Source organism: Grammomys surdaster, unplaced genomic scaffold, assembly GCF_004785775.1.
Source record: "Grammomys surdaster isolate TR1022 unplaced genomic scaffold, NIH_TR_1.0 125341, whole genome shotgun sequence".
NCBI classification, from domain to species: Eukaryota; Metazoa; Chordata; class Mammalia; order Rodentia; family Muridae; genus Grammomys; species Grammomys surdaster.
In genome coordinates this window covers 759,510-767,318 of record NW_021620215.1, presented here as the reverse complement: position 1 = coordinate 767,318, position 7,809 = coordinate 759,510, and the positions used below count along the sequence as shown (strand labels likewise).

Below are 7,809 nucleotides of genomic sequence, written 5' to 3'. Positions count from 1 at the left end.
CTGTTTTGTCCCTGGTGTGTCCCCCCCCCACCCCCCTCAGCTCCTCTCAGTATTTCCCCATCCCATGGCAGCTACAAACAAGAGAGAAGCAAGGGGAACAGAATGGGGAGGGGGAGGAGGCAAAAGGAGAAGTGGCCCCTCAATAGCCTCCTGCTCAGGGTCCTAGGACTAACTGCCTATATTTTCAGGTGAGGAAGCAAGGCTATACGGATTCATCTTAGTGGATAAGACAGAATCTCCCCAAGCTCACATCCAAGTTCCCAGAGAAAGCAACAGCCCGCTCTGTCAGCTGTAGAGGCTGCAAGGACGATGTGACCAAGAAAGAATTAGAACTAGAATACAGATGACTCTTGCATTTGAAGCTCCTTGCAGGGACCAAAGCCTGGAGATGCTGAGCCAGGAATGTCCAACTTGTTGCCCTCGGCCTGCACACCCCACTCCACCACCACGTATGAATTTGGCACAACACATCCTAAACTTACTTCAAATATTGAGATACTTTGTAACTTTATAGCAATTTTGTTCGTTTTTTGATACAGGTTTTCTCTGTGTACCCTTGGCTGTCCTGGAGCTCACTCTACAGATCAGGCTATCCTCAAAATTCAGAGATTTGCCTGCCTCTGCTGGGATTAAAGGAGTGCACCACCACCGCCCAGTGTGAGGGTGTTTTTTGTTTGTTTGTTTGTTTGTTTGTTCGGTTGGTTGGTTTTTTTGTTTTTTGGGTTTTTTTCTTTTGATACTGTGATTGCATAGTTGTCCAGTGTGGGTTTGTAGATGACGTGAATGTTATCAATGACAACATTGTGACACAATTTTTAAAGGGTGGACACACCTGCAGCCCCATGTTCAAGGCAAGCAAGAATCTCGGCACGTAGAAGCAGTTGGGGAGGTGAAGGACAGAAGATATGAAAGACACAGGAAGGAGGCCTGGTCTGGGGACAGCAGGCATTTGGTAGCATCTCTGCCATTCTGTGTGTGCCTCCCCATACTGCTCTGGATGAGTCTGAGTCTGAGGTTGGTGAACGGTCTGAGAAGTCAAATCTGGAAGGTGTGGCATTTCTAAGGAGAGTACGGAAGTCATTATCACTTCAGATACCAAGGCCTTGGACTAGAAAGAACAAAGACTTTCTCGGTTCCTTCTGGGAGGAATGGGACAGGCAGACTCCCCTTTGAGAGAACTGTATAATGAAGCTGGACCTGGGGAGAGAAAGGGGGTTTCACTTCCAGCTGGGAAGGTATTTTCAATGTTATTCTCAATAGAAACCTGAACAGAGCAGATAACTCATGACAGCAGCTGCTCTCAGGGCGCTGGCATAGTTCATTTGATGAAGAGCTGAAGAATAGACGTTGGGGATAGAGAGAAGAAAATTTTCTGCCCCCACCTATCAGGGACAGTTAGAGGACAAGTTTCTCCTGCAGTGTCCCCATTTCTCTAGGCACAGAGATGGAGTGAGTGGACACCCGCTGAGCAGGGGCAGGTCTGAGAACCCTGACTGGGAAGGAGGGAGGGAATGGGGCTTTGGCAGGAGGCCTAAGGTACCCGTTGGCTGGGCTGGCTGGGTTGAGCCCCCTCTGGCCCTGGAGGGAGCTCCCTGTAGAGGGATTATGGACCTCTTGTCCAGGAAATCTACTCTCAGAGCACAGGGCTCACATCTGAATTCCCTAAATAGCTGGCCACCTCCGGCTCTGCAGCTGAGACTTTTCCATTACAGGCAGCAGAGGGTCAGCTCCTACCTGCCCTACTGCTTCCTCCTGGGCCCAGGCAGGAAGGATGGGCTAAATAAGCACGCTTGGAGTTTCTCATGGTCCATGGTCCATTCCAGGCTCTGACTTGGGTCTGGAGTAGATGAGACTGGAAAATCATGTCAAGGACACAGAGAGCAGCTGAAGACGTAAAGCCAGGGAAGAAGGCTCTAGAAAATTTACCCAAAGGCTACTGGATCTGTGGGGTTTAGGGGTTAATAGATGGTCCCTTGGGGTATAAATGGCATCTATCGGCCTGGGCTAGAGTTCCTGAGTCATCTCCTTAGCCTCTTCAAGATATAAGGTTTGACTGAAGAAAACCACAAGGCTCTGAGCTCCTGTGTCCATCCCCCCTCCTCCCACCCCTGCTGGCACCTTCCAGTATCGTCCAGACCTTCCCACGCCCTGGTTCTGCTGTCTGTAGCCAGGCTCAGTAACGGAAAGGATTGTGCCCTTCCTCTGCTTGCAAAGCCTGCTAGGGCTCCCTGCCATGTCCTGCATTTGGGTGACCACAGCCCCAAGGACACTGTGCTCTGCTGGTATACTTGAGTGGCAACAGGCGACAGTCGGCAGAAAACCTACAGCTTTTCACCCACCCACACCTCCCTGACTACTCCCTTCATGGAAGTATGGGCATCTATCTCAGGCCCCAGATCACAGTGGAGGTAGACTTCTGGCCCTGTAATCTCTGGTACCCAGGTTGGCTAACTGGGGGTCATTTGAGTTAAGAAAGGAACAAAGGAGGAAAACAGAAAGACCTGAGAGCAGGAGGTGGGAAGGCTGCAGTGGTCTTTAGAGAAAACTCAAGAGTAGAAAGAGGTCACAAGGGACAAGATGGAAAAGGCCTGAGCCATTTTCGGCTGGCAGAGATCTGGGAAGTAAGGCTGTGTATACAGCGTAGGAAGCTGAGAGTGATAGGAACATGTATTAGTGTGGAGGTGGAGTGCTAGTTATGACCAAAGGGGACACTCGTGTCTGGGATCCCATGGGTAGGAATGTACCAAGTACTAATTCCAAAGGAGCTTCTGTCTGGGCAAGTGGCTCAGTTCCTGGGTTCTATCCCAAATACCCCTAATGTGAGAGTTGTAGAACATGCTTATAATCCCAGTCCCTGGGAGGTAGAGACAGGAGGATCAGAATGTTAAGTCCACCCTAAGCTACATAGCAAGTTTGTGAAGCCAACGCAGACAAGATGAGAGAGCCTGTCCCCCCTCCCCTTTAGATTGATGGGGACAGGCCAGTGCTTGCTTGGATGTGTGCTCCATCTTTTACAAATTAGTTGTCTGCATAGGAGTATGTGGTGTGCACGTGTCCGTGTGCGAGCATTCACGTGTGCTACAGGGAAAGCTGTGCATTACTGTGGGTGTACGTGAGAGTCCATGGGAGAGTGTGTAAGGGGGAGGGTGGGCGCTCAGCTGCAGATGGACTCATAAACGAAACAGTTTTGTTTCCTAAGTGACTGGCCTCCTGGGGCCTCCAGCCCAGACTTGAAGGTTGTTTCAAGATCATGAAAGAGAGAGTGGGAGGAACAGAGGGTGGGAAGGAAGAGATGGGAGAGGCCCCATCACTCCCCTGTCCCTCCCTCCGCCCCCACCCCCTCACCCCACTCCTCTGCTCCTGTCCTGTCCCTTCTGCCTGCATCTCCTGCTGCCAGCCCCCTGGGCTGTCCTGTCTCTCCCAGTCCCCGCACCTCTCATCTTCCTTTCTAATGTGATCTTGTCTAGGCTGACAGACTTCTGGAGCCTTCTGGGGTGTGGGTGACATCTGTTTTCTTTCAAAGAAAGACCATCATGGGGTGAACAATTAGTTGGGAGTCTAGAAGGCCCAGGGTGGCCTTAATTGGTGTTCCCTTTCTTCCTAGCTCTCCACTCCATTCCCTCAGACTGTAGGGGCCTGGTGGTGGGAATACTGGGGTCCAAGTCACAGATGTAGCTGTCCTAGGCCCGCTACTACCTCAGTTTTCCCCACTGAATACAGGGCCTATGTGTATTTTCTTCTCATCTCTTCCTCTATCTTCTTCGCGGTCTCTCTGTTCGGTGTACTTGGTGTAGTTTCTAAAAGATCTTTTCCTCGGACTCTCCTGCCACCTGCCATCTTTAATCTTTCCACCAGCTGGGTTTCTTGTCCTTTTTTGATTATTCAAAAAACATTGTATAGAATTCTGAAAAGAGAAAGATAAAGGCACTGAGAAGCAGCCTCCTGGTCTTCCTGCCTCTGACCCATAATCTTTTTGCTTTCCTTGCTTCCCTGGATCCAGAAAGGTCTGCATTGGGTTTCTACCGGAACACATGCGTGGAGGTGTTAAGGATATTTAAAAAGAAAAGATTTCCATGTCTGCTGTCTCAGGCTCGGTGGTGCACCTGTCTTTCTCGGAGTCAGGGTCATGGACTAGTGCAGTGGACACTTGCCTAAAAGTCCGGTCCCAGTGGGCCCTCCAGCCACTTGTATGACCTTGGACAGGCTGTCACCTAATTTGTCTCCCTAGTGACAAGGGGTGCCAGAAAGCCTGTGAGGTCTCCTTTCACTTCTGGTGCTCCCCAAACTCTGGGCTACTTCCTCTTACTCATGCCCAGCTCAGGGGAGCAGTAGTCTGCTGTTGCTCTGGGCTGAGAGGAGACGAGGGGCAATTTCTCCTGCCCAGTCTGTTAGTAAGGTACAGGTGTGTCTACTTCAATTTGGGTGATTATAGGAAATGAGTCTGGACCCTTTAGCTTTTGGCATAGAAACAAGGAAAGGCCTGTTTGTTTTCTAGTTAGCAAAGATGACCTCTATATTTTACACAGAGCTACTGGGAGGTGGGCAGCGTCTGGTATCCTTTGTACTGGGGAAGCTGGCATCTGTTGCTGGTATTCAGAGAGCATACAACAGGTGAGGCTGTTTCCAGAGATCGTTTGGATTGTGAAAGCATGTTAGGTGAAAGCATGTTCCAGAGATCTTTTGGACCGTGGAAATATGAGGAGGAGAGGGTTAATGGACCTTGCTGAGTTTGGGGGCAGGGGTCACAGCTGGGCCCTGCAGGGTTCCTGTTTGCCTTTGATTCCATCTGTGTGGGGAAGGAATGGTCCTCCAGCCCCCTGAGGTAGGTTTACTTTGGCTGAAGATCTGACCCAGCCACTGGCCCAGAGCTCCCCACCCTCCCCTTCTCCCTATCAAGAGACAGCCTGGCCTGGCCCCTAGCCTCCTCCTTCCTGCCTGCCTCCTTCTTCTCTTACCATGCCCTTCTTCTTCACCCAGCATAGAGTTCTGTTTGTCTGCGTGTCTCTTTGGCATTCTGCGTGCCCAACTAGGACAGGGCACCCTGTAAACATTGGCACACCGAGCCGTGGCCTCCCTCCAATGTAATGCACTTTCAGAATTCTAGGGAGGTTGGCTTCTTCTTTGCCTCAATTTCTCTTAAAGTCCAGGATCTCTTCCCTATAGGAATGTGGCATAATCAACAGTGTGCACTCCTTCTGATGCTACGGAGTCACTGAGACATTCAGCCTGTGCTTGTTGAGATCTTACTGCATGCCTCATTCTGGGCAAGTACTGGAAAGACCACCATAACCCAAAGCCACGGTTCCCACACTTGTGCTCCTTTTGGTCTCCAAATCCCACCACCCCAGCCTTTGACTCTACTTCCCCAGAGTGGGTGCTGAGCCTTTGCGATTTCTCCATTTCCTTAATCTTCCTACAACTTCTCCAGCCCCGTGGCATCACACACTCTGCACATGGATCACACAGGTCCACTCGGGAGATGTCCCCATCTCACAAGCACTAGAGCAGAGACTGGCTTCATGCTAGACGTTGTGCTGGATGGGTTTTGAGAGAAGGAAGGGTTTCAATACAGAAACTTACCGGACTTACCAAGAATAATTGAATAAGTTCTCTATTTCCACTGACTGGTTAAGTGAACGATTCTCATCCTAGCTTCATGTTTATGTGCCAGGCCTGGACCTTACCCCAAGGATCATTGGTTTGAGATCAGGCCCAGGTTTCTGGATTTCCCAAAGCTATCCAATGGACAGGCAGAGTTGAGCCAGAATATTGTCAAGGTCTCTTGTGTATCACAGCTAATGATGAATGAGTTCTAGCTGTGTACTGCATGCCAAGTGTGTGACTGTCGATTTGGTAGGACCTAGAGTCGCCTAGGAGACAAGCTTCTGGGCATGCCTGTGAGTGAGTTCATGGAGCGGGAAGACTCACTGTAAATTCGGGCAGCACCATTACACCGGCATGGGGTCAGGGGTGGGGAATGTGAGCGGAGCACCAGAATTCACACCCCTCTGCTTTCTGACTGGGAACTCAATGTGAGCAGCTGTCTCTCACTCCTGCTAGGCTTTCCCCACCATGATGGACCATCCCTTCCTACAGTGAGCCAAAGTAAGTTGCTTCTGCCCAGCATTTTGTCGGAGCAAAAGAAAAAGGAATTAATACACTGAACCTCACTTTGTCATAGGCTAACATCTCAGCTTCCAGTGTGAGAGCATTAGGAGGTAGGGAATCTCCAGGAGACAATCACACAATGGGGGCACAACATAATGAGCTTACTACTGTTTTCTGTGAAACTGGAGTCTCCCTGTGTAGGTTTGTCTAACTTGCAGGACTATCCCCTTGACTGCTGGAATACTAGGATTACAGGCATGTGTTATTCAGAGGCAGTTTAGTGTTCTTTTTTTTTTTTTTTCACAGTCCACGAAGGCTTTTTATTTATGCTTTACATTTAAAAAAAGAATCCCAGGATTTTCCCTCCAGTATGTTTTCGTCTTGCCTCTTCATGGTCCATGATGCCAGCAGAAGTTGTCAGCACAATGAAACCAAACTGGCGTGATGGGAGCAGATTGTTCTGCCATTTTTCTAGGTCTTTGAGTTGAACATCAAATCTAGGGCTTATAACGCCACACTTGTTCAACCTGCCTGTGAGGTTCACCACGATCGTCCCAGCTCTGTGATCATCAATAATCTCGAATTCACCAATGTAACCATGCTTCATCATCACAGTTAAGAACCGAACGATGACTTTAGAACACGGCCTGATGAGGACCTGGCGTTTGCCTCGCTTTTCGGCGTTGTTGATGCTCTTGAGAGCATCCGCCAGAACATTCATTCGCACCATGGTGACGGCGAGGGAAGATGGCAGAAAGAGAGTAGCCAGTTTAGTGTTCTTATGAGAAGAGATGTGGATCGCCTGTTTCCTCTCCCTCTGCTCATTGCCATATGGAGGGGTGGCGTCACCGTAGCTATGTGCAAACCAGGAACAGGTTCTCACTAGATGTGGCATCTGTTGGTACCTTGACATTGGATTCCCCAGACTCCAAAACTAAAGACAATGCATGTTAATTTAGTCCTCATACCAACTGTTTTACAGATAGGGAAACTGAGGCACAAGTGGGGGAATCTGGGATTCGGACCTAGTCTATTTGGTTCTAGTGGCTGCAATGGTAACATGAAAGAGCATAGAGGATAAAGGGGGAGGGAAAGGGGCCAACAGCGCTCTGTGAGCTAGGCTCTGATGACTGCTGATCACACACAGTTAGACTAAAGGGTGACATCAGTTCCAACATGAGAGAGATGATTCTTAGCTGGAAGAATCAGGAAGATCGTCATGGAGGAGGTGGCCTTTTAGTTGGGTCTTGAAACATAGGAGAGGTCTGGCTTAGCAGCATCCAAAATACAGAGGAGAATGTGAGGTCGATCCTGGAATTGGGTACAGAGATCCTCGAATGCCAGACTGTTATCCTAAATGCTAGCGTTCCGTTAAAAAAAAAAAAGAAGAAAGAAAGAAAGAAAAACTTTTGATACTAAAAGTCACCTGGATGTGTGTTAAAAATACAGAACATCGGGCCCTGCTCAAAGATTCTGATTCATGAGGACGGGGGTGGGGAGTGGGAGTCTGTATTTTTACCACCAAGAAAGTTTGAGAAATATTGCTATAAACAATATGGAGAAATTTAAAGTTTTTGAGGAGAGAAATAATCTCATTCAAATTGTACCCTGGGTAGACTCCTTTGATTGAACAGGGTGTGTACGTGCATGGGTGTGAGGTGGCAGCTGGAAGGAAGAGATAGGAGCTATCAGGGAGAGGGT

The 7,809-nt window shown here is 49.1% G+C and overlaps 1 pseudogene across 1 annotated transcript; it reads right to left on the bottom strand.

Annotated features, from left to right (window-relative positions):
* Positions 1 to 6,394: 6,394 nt before the first annotated feature.
* LOC114637533 lies at positions 6,395 to 6,864 on the bottom strand (annotated as a pseudogene). Its single transcript, XR_003713764.1, has one exon. The product of XR_003713764.1 is annotated as a 40S ribosomal protein S15a pseudogene (transcript).
* Positions 6,865 to 7,809: the final 945 nt, after the last annotated feature.